We start from the raw sequence: 15419 nt of genomic DNA on the forward strand, positions 1-15419 counted from the left end.
AATTCAAACTAATTTTTTTCCATTAAATTCTTTCCTGATAAATACATTTTAGTAATGATTAAACTATGGCAAATTCTTTAGTCATTGTTAATTTGCTTCCCAAATTTAGATTATCCTTCAAAAGGACTTTTATATAAAGATTCATAGAATCTGTTTTAAGAAATTTTAAGAAATCTGAACCAGTCAGTCCCAGAAATCTGTTCTGAAAAACTTCTAGAATTGATTCCAATGACTTGTCAGATTTGGAACCACTGAATTGGATCATATATTTCAGGTGTGAGGTCTACGTATTTTGTTTGTTTTATACTCATGTAAACAAATATAGCTAATTGCTTGTGTAAAATATCTCTGACCTATAACATTTTCTTTCTCTTCAATTTGCATCCTAATCTAAGTCATAATTCATAGAGTCTAAGTTGTCACTGCCGTAGCTTCCTAGCTGTCACTCTGCCTTTAGTACCTCTGTACCCAAAGCCATCATTCCCTTAAGTACTCAGCAATCTCAACATCATTTCCTTTACAATTAGTTAAAATGTTTCTTGCAGTCAAGATGATTAAGCAAGAAGTGGGCATGGGTTAACTCTTAGAAAGGTGACAAGCAGTGAAAGGACTATTTGGGTACATAGCTAGTGGATGCCCTAAGAACAAATAATATAGTATATGGCAGCCAGATACAAATAAATAAAAATATACCAGTAGCATTCCTATATAACATAAATAATCCCATAAAATATATGAGAACAATGTATTATTCATCATAACCACTTATCCTCAGTGTTAGAGCAGATCTGGGTTCCAAACGGAGGTGGGAAGAATGGCACTCCATTCTACTCTCTAGACACAGATCAGCTGATGCCCAGGGCTAGCAAAGTCTCACTTAAAAGCATACAGTTAAGTCCCATCCTTCACTGACAAACTCAGTTTAAGAGACCATGTGGAAAAGAGGATTCACACTCCTCTTCCATCCTTGTCTTCTCTGTTAGCAAAGACACATTTTGGTAAGAGTCACCTAGCATGCAGATACTCTGTGACTTCAATTTGCACAAAAATTCTTTTTTTTTTGACATGGAGATGTGGATCCAAGGAAATGAAAAGACCTTTTGGGCCGGATTTGGCATTTTATCCATTAGAATAAAAAAATTTATTTACATATTTTTGTTTTCTTGATGTTGTTTTTCAAATACAAATAATCTTTCTTAAAGGAACATTGATATCTTTATTTCTTGAGAGCTAGAAATGTGTATCACGTTTAAATGCAAAGTGTATATGCACATGTTTTCTCTCATTGAAGTTTCAAAAATCCAAAGATTAGTCATTCGGTCCAGGCATCTGAGCAGAACACAGCTGTGTGGGGCTATTTACATTTGCTAAGTTTGCTGCAAGTTTTTGTTCCTTTAGTTCACCACTGGACACAGGTTGGAATTATTGATCCTCTGTTCTGTTGAATAACATAATAATTCAGTTAGACAGGTGTTTCATTACTGCCTTGTAAACTAGTGTGTAGTAAAGTTGAGGTAGATGAATGTCACTGTAAGTATTAAAGATATTTAAGGCGGAGAACAGGAATGCAAAGTCTGAGGACTCAAGGAAGGTTACAAAGAGAAGTGGGAGCTTGAATTGGGCCTTGAGAGTTGGATATGGTTTGAATTTACATGGATTTCCATCCAGAAACATCAGTGTGTACGTGGCATTGGAAGCACACCTTGAATGTGGTTCAAATTAAGTGGTTCATATAATTAGTTTTGCATTTGTTTATTTGCTTGCTGATTATTTTTTCTGTGTGGATTTTAGTTGATGTGTACATAAAATGCATGAATCTTCAGTGTAGAGCTTGGTTATATATATACACATACACACACAAACACCTGTGTAACCACCACGTAGATGAAGGATACAGACATCTCCAGCACCCCATTTTCCTCCCTTGTATCCTTTTCCAGGCAATATGCAGTCACCCACAAAATCTTGCGACTTCTGTTATATAGAATAATTTTACCTATTCTTCATCTTCATAGACAAGAAATCAAGTAATATATCCTCTTTTGTGTCTAGTTTCTTTCACGCATCCTATGCCTATGAGATACATTCATATCATTGCATGTAGCTCTAGAATTTTCACTTTAATTAATTTTTATTATTCCATTGTGTAAATAAACCAAAATTTATTTATCCATTCTCTGGCTGATAGATATTTAGATTTTTTCTTTTTTTCAGTTTGGATCTATTGTGAACCTTCCTTTCGTTGTTCTTCAGCAGACATCTGCTTTTATTTCTTCTGGGAATATACCTAGCAGTGGATTTGCTGGGTCATAAGGTAAACGTATGTTATACTTTAACTGAAATTGCCAAAAAGTTTTTCAAGAGTTATAACAGTTCACTTTCCCAATAGCAATATATGAAGTGAGATTTCCAGTACTCGACACGCTCATCAATAGTATTGTCAGTCTTTTGAATTTTAACAAATTTAGAATTATCATATCTTCCTGGTATATTGACTCTGTCATTATGAAATATCCTTCCATAATTCCAGTAATACTTACTGTGTTAATGTTTATAGTGTTTCATATTAATGCAACTGCCTAAGTTTTCTTTTGATTAGTATTTACAGAGCAATATCTTTTTGCATCCTCTGCTCTCTGCACCTTAAGATGTTTCACTTAGAAACATCATAATTTTTATGCTGCCTCAAAGTCTGTGTCCTTTAATGGAATTATTAGTTTTTTTATATTTATTGTAATTGTTAGTATGTTTGGGTTTAAAGATACCATAATAATATTTATGTCTACTTTTCCCATTTGTTCTTTGTTTTCTCTTTGGTTTTCTGTTGTCTCCTTTTTTCTTGACTTCATTTGCATTAGTAAAGTATTATCATTATAATTATCACCATCATCATTATCATATTTTCCCCTCTATTAACTAGAGTGATGTACTTTTCTAATGTTAATTGAGGCCTATCCTCACCTCAGCATTACAATGTGCATCATATAACAATTAAGATTTTAATTGTAGGTAAATTTTAGAATCCCCTAGAAAAATTAAATAATCTCATCAGTTTTTATCTCCATTTACCTCCCTTACTTGTGTGCTATTGTTGTACTGTATTTTAATTTTAAATTTATATCACACAGACATTTTAGTTATTTTGTATATAACAAATATAATTTAAATTTACTCACACATTTATGCAAGCATTGCTTTTTATTACCTCCTGCATTATCGTGGTTATAATTAATACCATTTCTTCACCAATTAATACCATTTATGCAAAAAAAATTTGTTTATTATTTTGGATAGATCTGGGACTATTAGCATAAAATTCCTGTTTTTATTTGCCTCAAATCATTTATTTTGAGTTAATTTTGAAGGATGTTTCTGCTTGGTATAGAATTTTAGGCTAGCAGCTATTCTCTTTTAGATTGTACAAGATAACTTCTTATTCCTTCTTGTATACATTGTCTCATTCAGAAGTCAGTTGTCTATCTTTTTGTTACTTTTTTTAAAGTAACCCTTTTCCCTGTGACTTAAAGAGTTTGTCTTTCCATTTGTTTTTTAACAGTTTTCTTTTTAATTTATTTATTTATATCATGTAGCTCGATATGTTTTTCTTTTATTACCCTGCTTGGGTCCGTAGTCTGTATCAATTATGAAAATGTCTTGGCCAACATCTTTTCAAATACTACTTCTACCCCATTCTTCCTTTCTTCTCCACGAAGATTCCAAAATGCGTTTGTTCAATCCTTTCACCATGGCTCATGGGTCCTTGCTCTCTTTTCTATATTTTTCTTTCTTTTTGTCTCTCTGAGCTTCAGTCTGGATATTTTGTCCTGGATTCTTTTCCAACTCATTTGTCTTCTCTTCTGCTGTGTCGAATATGCAATTAAACAAATTACTTGATTTTTTATTTAACATATCATATTTTTAGTTAAATAATTTCCATTTGATAGTTTTTATAGAACCTAATTCTTTGGTAAAATTCCTTATCTTATTATCTCTTTCCTTTACAAAATCAAAATCTCAATTATTTTAAAAACTGTATGTGAAAACTCCAGATCTGGATCTGTTTTTATTGTGGGGTTGGTTTGTTTTTCTGTTTCGTGTTTTCTCTCCTCTGTCTTTATTGGATTTTGATCTTGGCCTTGTCTCCAGGCTTATCTGATGTTCTTGTTTTAAACTGATTTCTGTCTATACGGACCAGACTTTTCAGAGTCTCTGAGGCCTTATGTTTATCCAGAGAGGATTTGGTGTTCTCCTGGCAGGGAGCTGATGTAAGAGAACGTTGCCTTAATCCAGTTAGCTTTTCAAATGACTCAAGATGGGGCTCAGTCTTGGTGAAAGATGCTCTAAATGGAATTCTGTGACCATTTCAAGGTAGCCTTTTCATCCTCTCAGCTGAAAACCTAGGTTTTATCAGGGCTCCAACTCCTTGTTTCTCTCTGCTCCAGTTTTTGTCTTCACAGCACTATGAGACTATCAGAAGCTCAGCTTAACTTTCCAGTTTCTGAACTTCCACTTTCTGCTGGCTTATAGCCCTCTGGCCCCATGAAAGTTAGGAATGAGAAAATGCCCTGAGTAAAAAAGTGAGGCTGAATATCAGGCTTCCTCCTCTAGGTTTCCTTTCCTCCAAAATTTTGGCCTTGATAATACTAGTTTCTAATTTTTATATCCCTACCCTGTGAGACTGCTGAAAGCTCAGATCCCCCAATTTTGATTATCCTCTCAGACCAATGATGCTTAAAAATGACAAATTCCTTCAGGGGAAAAGGATGGAGAATGTCTGGTTACCTCATTGTGCTGCCAGTCTCTTGGGGCTCATGACCCATCTAATCCTGACCCTCTCAGTTGCTTTCTGACACCTTCAAGCAGCTATTTTTGTTTTTCTTCCAACTTTAATAGTTCTCTGAATGGCTTGACAAAAGCTACTCTGCCTTAGCTGGAAGTAGAAGTCACTTGCAGGCTTTTTAATTTTGTCAATCAATCAATTGTCAAGGTGGTCAGTTAGGACAACGGGCCAAACAGAATGCAACAATCAAACCTTTATTCACTTACTACGACAGTGCAAGCAAGAGGCAAAATGAAGCACTGGCTCCTCAGTGTTCCATTTATCCCCACAGAACAGTTCCAGGAAAGGGTCAGTGGATGCAGCACAGACAGAATGGAATTGTCTCACTATAGAGCAGCCTTGAAGAAAAGGATCCTGTCTCTTTATGGACACATAGGCAGAGAGGGGGGATATGAGGAAGGGCTATAAATGGAAAGGTACTGAGTCAAAGTGGAGAAAAATGTCTCAGCCAAGGCTCCTGATATGGTGATCTTAGTGGAGGTACCTGGGGAGTCCCTCACCTGAGGACTAATAAGGAGGGCTGAGTCCCTGAATAAAACTCCCCCCAGAAAACTTCCACGCACTTCCTGCACACCAAGCCTGGTGTGGGGAGGGAAACTTCTCCCAGGAGTCTTGCCAGATATATCCTTGTAATTGCCTATGGTCTGGTCTGAAGCGTCACCTGTATGCCTAGAGTCAAAATCCTCCTTAAGGATGCTGTTGAATCTATACATACTCCTCAACTCCCTCTGTTCTTACTGTTTATTATTTTTGTTGTTGTTATTACGTAGCTCAGTATATTGGCTAAGTACATACCATTTCCTCCTGATTCATTAGTCCTATCTCTCTATACAGATAATTCCACGCATTGATGATCCAAGCCCTATTTGTAGAATCTGTTAGCTTCATCATCAAACATCAGTTTCTTTATGGACATAAGTTAAATATTAGTTTATCTTATGTATGTTTTATTTGTAATATATATCTACACTTGTATACATACATATGTATATATAAACAAAAAAATACATGTGTATATGTTAACAAGTTTGATAGATGATTTTCTGAGAGAAATTCTGTAGACAGACTACTTTAAAATAATTTAGTGGAAGGTTAGAGAAATAAAGTATACAAACTTCTAAGTCTATGGGAGTTTTTCCTCCTGTCTAAATTTTCCTTAATATCTTTTATTCCTTCTTTTACTTCTTTCTTCCTGGTAAAGGAGAAAATCCTGGATGACACTGTTGATGTCTTCCTGTTCATAAGGATGAGTGCTCTCTTTGAACTTGTGCTTACCCCTGAGGGGATTTAGTTGGCCAGGAATTCTCTACACTGTGATGTAGTTCCCAGTGGTGGCATGTCATGGCTCATTTACTGGTCATCAAACAAGAAAGGATAATTTAAATTTTACAGAAGAAACATTATGCAGCCAAAATTTAGTATATTTTTGCATGCAGTGAAGGCAACTATATCTGCTACTCTATGCAAGATAAAGACTTCTCCAAGCCTGCTTCCATTTCTGTTAGTGCTGCATCAGCATCGCTGCTCCTGTATTAGATTTCTAGTGTGTATATAATATGAGGAATTGATGAGATTTGGAGCTTCTATTGATCACGTAACCTACAGCTAACATTCCTTGACCTGGTAACTCTCAATTTCTTCCTATATTTTAACATTTCAACAAAATAAAAATGGCTCTCTTTTGTCCCCCAACCTCTAGCACAGCATACAGACCCATTGCCTAATTTAATCAGGTATTAGGGTTGTTCTCCAACATTTATCAAAGGAGCAGGAAGCATAAGCTTCACTCAGCTATGGTGAAGTCTTCAGGCTGCATGTGAGAGTTGGCTGCTGACATTGCAGCCTTGATTGTAGCTACAAACATACCTGGACAATATTTTGAGTTGGAAGATAAGGTTGGATGTATCAGGTCTGTGGCTTTATCTTAGACCCAACCCTCCCTACGAATTTGTTTGTTGGTTCTGAGAACCAAGCTTCTATTCAATGATCTTAGAACCCCCACAAACTTAAGAAGAAGGCAGAGGAAATATACTACAATGAACACCTTACATAAAATTCAAGGTGTGAGTTCATGTGGGTGTCAGGAGATTGCTGTGAAGGGCATCTTGAAATTCTCTGGAAAATCTAAAATCAGGTGATTTCTGTGTGGCATATTTCTTAAGTTCAATACCTAAAGTTCAACTTAGTAGAAGGCAAGATGCTTGTTGGTCTTTCACAACTGCTAGGATTGTCTTGTGAGTCTCCTGAGGCCAGAAGGTATTTCTACCATATCAGTCAAGTCTTCGCTTATATATTCCACAGTGCCTTGCCAGGACTGATCACATAAAAGGAATTTAATATTTCTTTTTGAGGGGAGTATTTGCTTACAGGAATACAAAGGTCATAGAAGTGGAAGTTGAGACCACCTCTCCTGCAGGCCCAACCACAAGGACTCTTGAATCATTCTCCTCTGTTTTTCTTGAACATTGAATGAGTTTAACATATTTTGGCTCTTTCATCACCATGTGATAGTTGGTTAGACCCATATTTTCCATCTTTTTCTTGCGCATGTACAGCTCAGCTATAAATCCCAGGCCTTACTGTATGCAGCCTGTTTAGCAGGCTCATTGATTGCAGCACAAGAGGGCATGCATTTGCAAATAAAGCATCTGTCCTCTCAAACTCAATCCATGTGCCGAGAGCTTACAAATCTTAGAGTATGTAAATACAAGCAGTGCTCTGTGAAGCATACATGGGCTCTAACCATAGCAGAGGGTTATTTTTGTGGAAATTTTCTGCAAGAGTTACTAAAATGAGAATAATTTCAGAGTTTTTCTTTGGTTGTTGTTTTTACTAAGCATGTATTCCCTTGAAATATAATCCATATTATTACCAAAAAGTACACATATTAAGTTTATAGCCAGATAAATTTTCAAAAAGGAAACACACTCGTGCAACACACATAGATCAAGAAACAAAAATTACCTGCCCCCTAAGATTCCCCTCATTTCTCTCTCCGGTTATTTGTTACCATTCTCCCTGGACAACAAGAATCATTAACTTCTAAAACCACAGATTAATTTTGCCTATTTTTGAACTTTTATATAAATAGAATCATGTAGTATGTCTCTTTGGTGTCTGACTTATTTTGTTCAACATTGTGAGAGTCATGGTTTTTTTTTAATAGCAGTTTATTTGTTCCCAATTCAGTCTAGTTTATTACATGAATAAACCACAATTTATCCATTCTATTTTTGGACACTTGAGTTGTCTTCAATTTGAGGGTATTAAGAGTAGTGTTGGTGTGAACAGTCTTGCATGTTTTGTTGGTAAACATATGTATTCAGATTTGTTGGGTACATATTCAGGAGTAGAACTTCTGGGTGAAAGTTTATGCATATGACCAACTGGAGTAGAGTTTGACAAATAATTTTCAAAGGTACTTGTACAGATCCTTCTCTCTCAGAGGAGTATGTGACTCCCAAGTGCTCCATGTCTTCACTAATGTTGGATATTGCCTGCTTACCTTTGACCAATTCTGGCAGGTGCGGAGTTCTGGTGCACTGTGGTTTTAATATGCATTTCCCTGACCACTAGTGACCTTGAGAAACTTTTCAGTATTTGGTCATTTGACTATCATTTTTTGTACACTATCTATTTGAGTTGTTTGCCCATTTTTAACCAGTCTCTCTTCCTCTAACTGATCAATTTGTGCAGTTCTTTTTATACTTTTGTTGGATGTTTTGCTGTATCAGTCTAATGCTGTGACTAACCATGGTATATTTTGATTAAGAAAAATTCCTATTTAAAGTAAGGCAACTTTTCATTTTATTATTTCATGATTAGCACATTTTGCATCTTGTTTATGAAATCTCTGCTTATTGCCAATGTCATGAAAATAATCTTATTTCTAAAACTTTTGTTTTACCTTTATATTTAAATCTACATTTAAAATCTATCTATCTAGAATTGAGTTTTATAAAGGGTGGAAAGCAGGGAGTCAAGATTCATTTTTGCCCTATTATGTATAAATATCTAATTACCCAGCACTATTTATTGAAAAGACCATCCTTTTTCCAACAACACAGCAGTGTCACTTTGTCATAAACTAAGTAGGTCTGTCTGAGAATTCTCTATCCTGTCACACTGTTTTATTTCTTTATCCTTGGGCCAATAATAAACTGTCTTAATTATCACTTTATAACAAACCTTGATATTTGGTGGTATAATATTCCAGCTTTATTATTCTTCTGCAGATTGTCTTGGCTATGCTAGGGCTTGAGGTTTCCATATATTAGAATCAATTTGTCAATTTCCAACAAAAAACCCTAGTGATATTCAATTGGAATTCTTTTAAATCTATAGATAAATTTAGTAAGAATTGATGTTTTTATAATATTAAGGTTTCGGTCCATAAAATGATATATCCCTCCATTTACTTAGGTCTTGTCTAATTTCTCACAGTAATACTTGTAACTTGTGGTACAGAGGTCTTGCACATCTTTTGTTAGATTTATCTCTAGGTATTCGATAGCTTTTGAAACTATTATGGGGCCAACCCTGGTGGCCTGGTGGTTAAGTTCATTGCACTCCCCTTCGATGGCCTGGTTCAGTTCCTGGGCATGGACCTACACCTCTCTGTAGTGCCCATGCTGTGCTGGTGGGCCACATACTAAAAAGTAGAGGAAGATTGGCATGGGTGTTGGCTCAGGGAGAATCTTCCTCAGCAGAAAAAAGAAAAAGAAACTATTGTGATGGGTTCTGTCTTAATTTAAGAAATGATGAACTAGAACTCACATCTTCTGAAGAAGACATTGACAAACCATAGTCAAACAGTGAAAGACCCACCTACTCACTACCAGGTCATTCTGAATATTCAGTATGGAAAGATGAATGTGGAAGTGGTATTGAGATTCCGGACTTAGACAGAATTTGAATCTTAACTCCAATGTTAATAAAAGTGTACCATTTGGTATTTCATTAATATGTCTGCACATCTGTTTCCTCAACTATCAAAGAGGGGTAATAATAATATATACCTCATTGTGTCTTGAGAGGCTTAGAGGTGGTGCACGTAAAGCACCTAACACAGATTCTGGCATACAATAAGTGATGAATAGAAGATGATGATGTTGATGCTCATGACAACAGTGTTGATAGTGGCGATATGATGGTGACAATGATTATGTATTTTTAGTATTGACAGAATTTTTTTCACCTCCAGCTGTCACTGGTCTTGTTCAGAACTCATGACACATGTTCAAAGAGCCCTTATATTATCTCTACCTGCTATATTTGTACATCTGTAGTTCCTCAAGATATGCATATGACTCTTCTCTGGCAAACCACGTTTAGGGGGGCTGGTAATTCAGCAAATGCCTCCTTGACAGTTATTTTCTTTATAACACCATATTGATGCATTTCAACCAAATAGCATACTTTAGGAAGAATATCCCTACACAGTTACTCCACAAAGTGCCAGGTTTGATTCAGATTAGAAAGACCACCGCTTGGAGTGTATTGAAATCATCTTGGAAAGTTGGAGTGCACTGGAATTATCTTGGAAGGGGTAAGTATGTATTTCCATGTTGTTCTCTTGTTACTTTGTGAATGTTTTTTCCTGTTTGCACAAAGGCATTTCCCTGGATAGATAATCTCTTGAGGATTATCAGTTTATGTTTTTAAAAAAAGCAGTTTGACAGAGATTGAAAGTCTGACTCTCCTAGCATCCTAAATACCCTCTTACATATTTCTTCTCTTCCAACCAAGCTTTTATTAGTTGATTTTGTACCCTGAGGCTTTGCTGTAGTTGTTGATCATTTCTAATAGTTTTCCAATGGATTATTTAGTGTTTTCTATGTATAAAATCATGTCATCAGCAAACAGCGAGAGTTTCACTTTTTCGTTGCCTATTGGGCTTAATTTTATTTCTTTTTCTTGCCTAATTTCTCTGGCCCAAACCTCCAGTACTATGTTGAATAAGAGTGGTGAGAGTGGGAACTCTTGTCTTCTTCCTGTTCTCAGAGGGATGGCATTCAGTTTTTCCCCATTGAGTATGATGTTGGCTGTGGTTCTGTCATATATACCCTTTATTATGTTGTGGCATTTTCCTTCTATACCTATTTTATTGAGAGTTTTTATCATAATGGGATGTTGGCTTTTGTCAAATACTTTCTCTGGAACTATTGAGATGATCATGTGGTTTTTATCCCTCATTTAGTTAATGTGGTATATCACATTGTTTAATTTGCAGATGTTGAACCATCCTCGTGTCCCTGGTATAAATCCAACTTGATCAAGGTGTATGATCTTTTTAATGTATTGCTGTATTTAGTTTGCCAATATTTTGTTGAGGATTTTTGCACCTATGTTCATCAGTGATATTGGCCTGTAATTTTCCTTCTTAGTGTTGTCCTTGTCTGGCTTTGGGATCAGGGTGACATTGGCTTCATAGAATTTATTAGGAAGTGTTCCATCTACCTCAATTTTTGGGAATAGTTTGAGAAGGCTAGGCATTAAATCTTCTTTGAATGTTTGGTAGAATTCTCCCGAGAATCCATCTGGTCCTGGACTTTTATTTTTTGGTAGGTTTTTGATGACTGTTTCATTCTCTTTACTTGTGATTGGTCTATTCAGATTGTTTATTTCTTCTTGATTCAGTTTTGGGAGGTTGTATGAGTCTACAAATTTGCCTATTCTTCTAGATTGTCCAATTTGCTGGCATATACTTTTCATAGTATTCTCTTATAATCCTTTGTATTTCTGTGGTAGTTGCTGTAATTCCTCCTCTTTCATTTCTAATTGTGTTTACTTGAGGCTTCTCTCTTTTTTTCTTAGTGAGTCTGGCTAAGGATTTGCCAATTTTGTTTCTTTTTTCAAAGAAATAACTCTTTGTTTCATTGATCCTTTCTAGTGCTTTTTATTTCTTTCAATTTCACTTATTTCTCCTCTAATTTTTATTATCTCCCTCCGTCTGCTGAGTTTCAGCTTTGTTTGTTCTTTTTTTTCTAATTCTTTTAGGTGTAGTTTAAGATTGCTTATTTGAGATTTTTCTTATTTGTTAAGGTAGGCCTGTATTGCTATGAATTCACCTCTTAGGACCAGTTTTGCTGCATTGCATATTAGTTGGTATGGTGTGTTTTCATTTTCATTTGTCTCTAGATATTTTTTTTTATTTTTTCTTCAATTTCTTCAATGATCTATTGGTTGTTGCATAGCATGTTGTTTAGTTTCCACATCTTTGTCCCTTTCCCAGCTTTGTTTTTGTAGTTGATTTCTAGTTTCATATCATTTTTGTCAGAAAAGATGCTTGATATGATTTCAATCTTCTTAAATTTACTGAGGCTTGCCTTGTTTCCCAATATAGGCTCTATCCTTGAGAATGTTTCATGTGAACTTGAGAAGAATGTATATTCTGCTGGTTTTAGATGGAGTGTTTTGTGTATATCTGTAAAGCCCATCTGTTCTCGTTTTTTGTTTAAATCCACTATTTCCTCATTGACTTTCTGTCTGGATAATCTATCCATTGATGTAAGTGAGGTGTTAAGGTCACCTACTGTTATTGTGTTATTGTTACTATCTCCTTTTAGGTTTGTTAATAGCTGCTTTTTGTACTTTTGTGCTCCTGTGTTGGGTGCATATATATTTATAAGTGTTATGTCTTCTTGGTTGAGTGTCCCTTTTATCATTATATACAGCTCCTCTTTGCCTCTCATTACCTGTTGTATCTTGAAGCCTAATTTGTCTGAGATAAATATGGCAACACCTGCATTCTTTTGTTTGTCATTAGCTTGGAGTATTATCCTCCATCCTTTCACTCTGAGCCTGTATTTGTCTTTGGAGTTAAAGATTTTATTTTTCCTTTTTCTCCCTAAAACCTCCCAGTACATAGTTTTGTGTTTTAAGTTGTGGGTCCTTCTAGATGTGGCATGTGGGATGCCACCTCAGCATGGCCTGATGAGTGGTGCCATGTCTGCACCCAGGATCCAAAGCAATGAAATCCTGGGCTGCCAAAGCAGAGTGTGTGAACTTAACGACTAGGTCACGGGGCTGGCCCCTGGGTCTTGTTTTTTAATGCATCTGGCCACACTGTGTCTTTTGATTAGAGAATTCAATTTCTTTACATTTAGGGTGATTATTGATGTCTGAGGGCTTAATGCTGCCTTTTATCACTAGTTTTCCAGTTCTTCTGCATTTCCTTTTTTCCTTATCCTGTGTATTTCAGACTACCAATTCAATTAGATAGTTTTCTATGATGGTTTTCTTAATTTTCTCTTTATTTATCACTTGTGTCTCTGTCCTGATACTTTGTTTACTGATTACCATAATGTTTGTATAAAAAATCTCATAGATGAGATGGTCCATTTTCTGGTAGTCTCCTGTTTACTTAGACTAAGCTGATTCCATCCCCCACCTCTTCCCCTTCTAAGTTATTATTGTCGCAACTTATGCCATCTTGTGTTGTGAGTTGGTGGTTAAAATGATGAGATTGTATTTATTCTTGGTGTTTTCCTTCCCTTTATCTATGACGTTATAATTAAGTGTTTGCTAACATGTTCTGATAGGGAGCTGCAATTTTCTAATTTTGTCTACCTATTTATCTCCTTTATCAAGGATTTGTAAGCTCTTTCTTTTTCTTTCCAGGTATAAGGGCCTTCTTGAGCATTTCTTGCGTGTAGGGGGTGGTCTTGTGGTGATGAACTCCCTTAGCTTTTATCTGGGAAAGTTTTTATTTCTCCGTCATATCTGAAGGATATTTTCACTGGATAGAGTATTCTTGGCTGAAAGATTTTGTCTTAAGAATTTTAAATATATCATTCTACTCTCTCCTAGGCTGTAAAATTTCTGCTGAGAAATCCACTGAAAGCTTGATAGGGGTGCCTTTGTAAGTTATTTTCTTCTGCCTCGCTGCCCTTAGTATTTTTTCTTTGTCATTGACTTTTGCCAGCTTTACTACTACATGCCTTGAAGAAGGTCTTTTTACAATTGATATAGTTAGGAGAGCTATTGGCTTCTTTCACTTGTATTTCCAGCTTCTTGTCCCATGTTTGGGACATTTTCAGCTATTATTTCTTTGAAGTAGCTTTCTGCTTCGTTCTCCTTCTCTTCTCCCTCTTGAATACCTATAATCCTTGTGTTGCATTTCCTAATTGAGTCAGATATTTCTCAGAGAATTTCTTGATTCTTTCTTAGTCTTAGTTCTCTCTCATCCTCCATCTGAAGCATGTCTGTATTTTTGTCCTCCAGGCTGCTGATTCGCTGCACCATAATATCAGCTCTGTTATTCAGGGGGTCCATATTTTTATTTATCTCATCCATTGTGTTTTACATCTCCAACATTCTGGATTGGCTTTTCTTTATAGTTTAGATCTCTTTTGTGAAGAAGTTCCTGATGTCCTTGAACTGTCTATCTGTATTTTCTTGTAACTTGTTGAGTTTTTTTATGATAGCTGTTTTGAATTCTCTGTCATTTAGATGATAATTTTCTATGCCTTCAGGATTGATTTCTGGGTGTTTATTGCTTTCTTTCTGGTCTGGAGATTTAATATATTTTTTCATACTGTTTGACAATGTGGATTTGTGCCTCCACATAGTGATAGTATCTGGTCACAGCTTCACCTACTGCTACTGGGTGGAGGTCAAGAGCTGTGTGTTCTGAGCCCACCATGATCTGTGGCTTGCTTACTCACAGTGCAGCTTTTTTATCTGTGTGGGTGCTCTGGCCACCTGGCTGAGCTGGAGTGCCAGGCAGAGGGGGGGATCTTTCTTTAACCTGCACAGTATCCCAGAGGCATTCTCACTCTGCCCTCACTATCTGCTCTCCTGGGGTACTAGCTTGATGAAGAAACTCCTACAATAGCTTAGTCAACTCTGTGTAGGACTTTCCCATGGGCTGTGAGGGAACTTGGGGAGCAAAGGCATTCCCATGGAGGGCCGCCCCTCCCCTCTCCTCTCAGAGCCATGCAGTCTGGAGTCCAGGGTTGCTGCCATTGGGGGAGGAAGAGGAGATCACCTTACCTCCTCCCACTTACTCTGGGGGGTCTAGCACCTCCACCTTCAGATGTATGGCTGTGTGTATCTCTCCAACATGTTTTGTGTTGTGGGAATGTCCTCTGTTAGAATATGAATGTCCTTTCCATTGTATCTTAGGGGGGAGAGTCTAAGGGGAGAGGTCACTCCACCATGATGCTGACATCACTCTCCCAACAAAGTTTTGATAAACAATACAATATATAATAAAGTGGAAGCCTTTGAACCTCTATGCTTCTGCAACTGCTGCCTCTCCATTCCTAACTTTCTATTTGTGGGTTCAATTCCTCATGACAACATTTAGTGATTTGCCTCTGGATTATCTGAGCTATTCCTTAGATCTTTCCAATATATTCCTACCCCTCCCCTCCCCCCTTCTTTCTATTGATGACTTTGATGCTTTTCTATTACTTGCAGCCAAAAAGTCTTAACAAATACCTCACAAGACTATCACTGAGAGATCTGACCATTGACCCTCCCTCACCTTGGATATCTCCCTGGACTGCCCCTTGGCAAAGCCATGGAAGACAGGAGGTGGGATTCCACTCACAACTGTAGCATCCCCATCTTT

At 36.5% G+C, this 15419-nt stretch overlaps 1 long non-coding RNA gene across 1 annotated transcript in view; it reads left to right on the plus strand.

Annotated features, from left to right (window-relative positions):
* LOC138923220 (uncharacterized) overlaps positions 1–15419 on the plus strand; it is a 49519-nt gene that overhangs the window by 805 nt on the left and 33295 nt on the right. Inside the window, exon 2 of the long non-coding RNA XR_011436537.1 lies at positions 2215–2314. This is a non-coding gene — a long non-coding RNA (uncharacterized lncRNA). The remainder of the gene's footprint in view (positions 1–2214; positions 2315–15419) is intronic.

This window comes from Equus caballus, chromosome 1 (assembly GCF_041296265.1).
Source record: "Equus caballus isolate H_3958 breed thoroughbred chromosome 1, TB-T2T, whole genome shotgun sequence".
Taxonomy (NCBI): domain Eukaryota; kingdom Metazoa; phylum Chordata; class Mammalia; order Perissodactyla; family Equidae; genus Equus; species Equus caballus.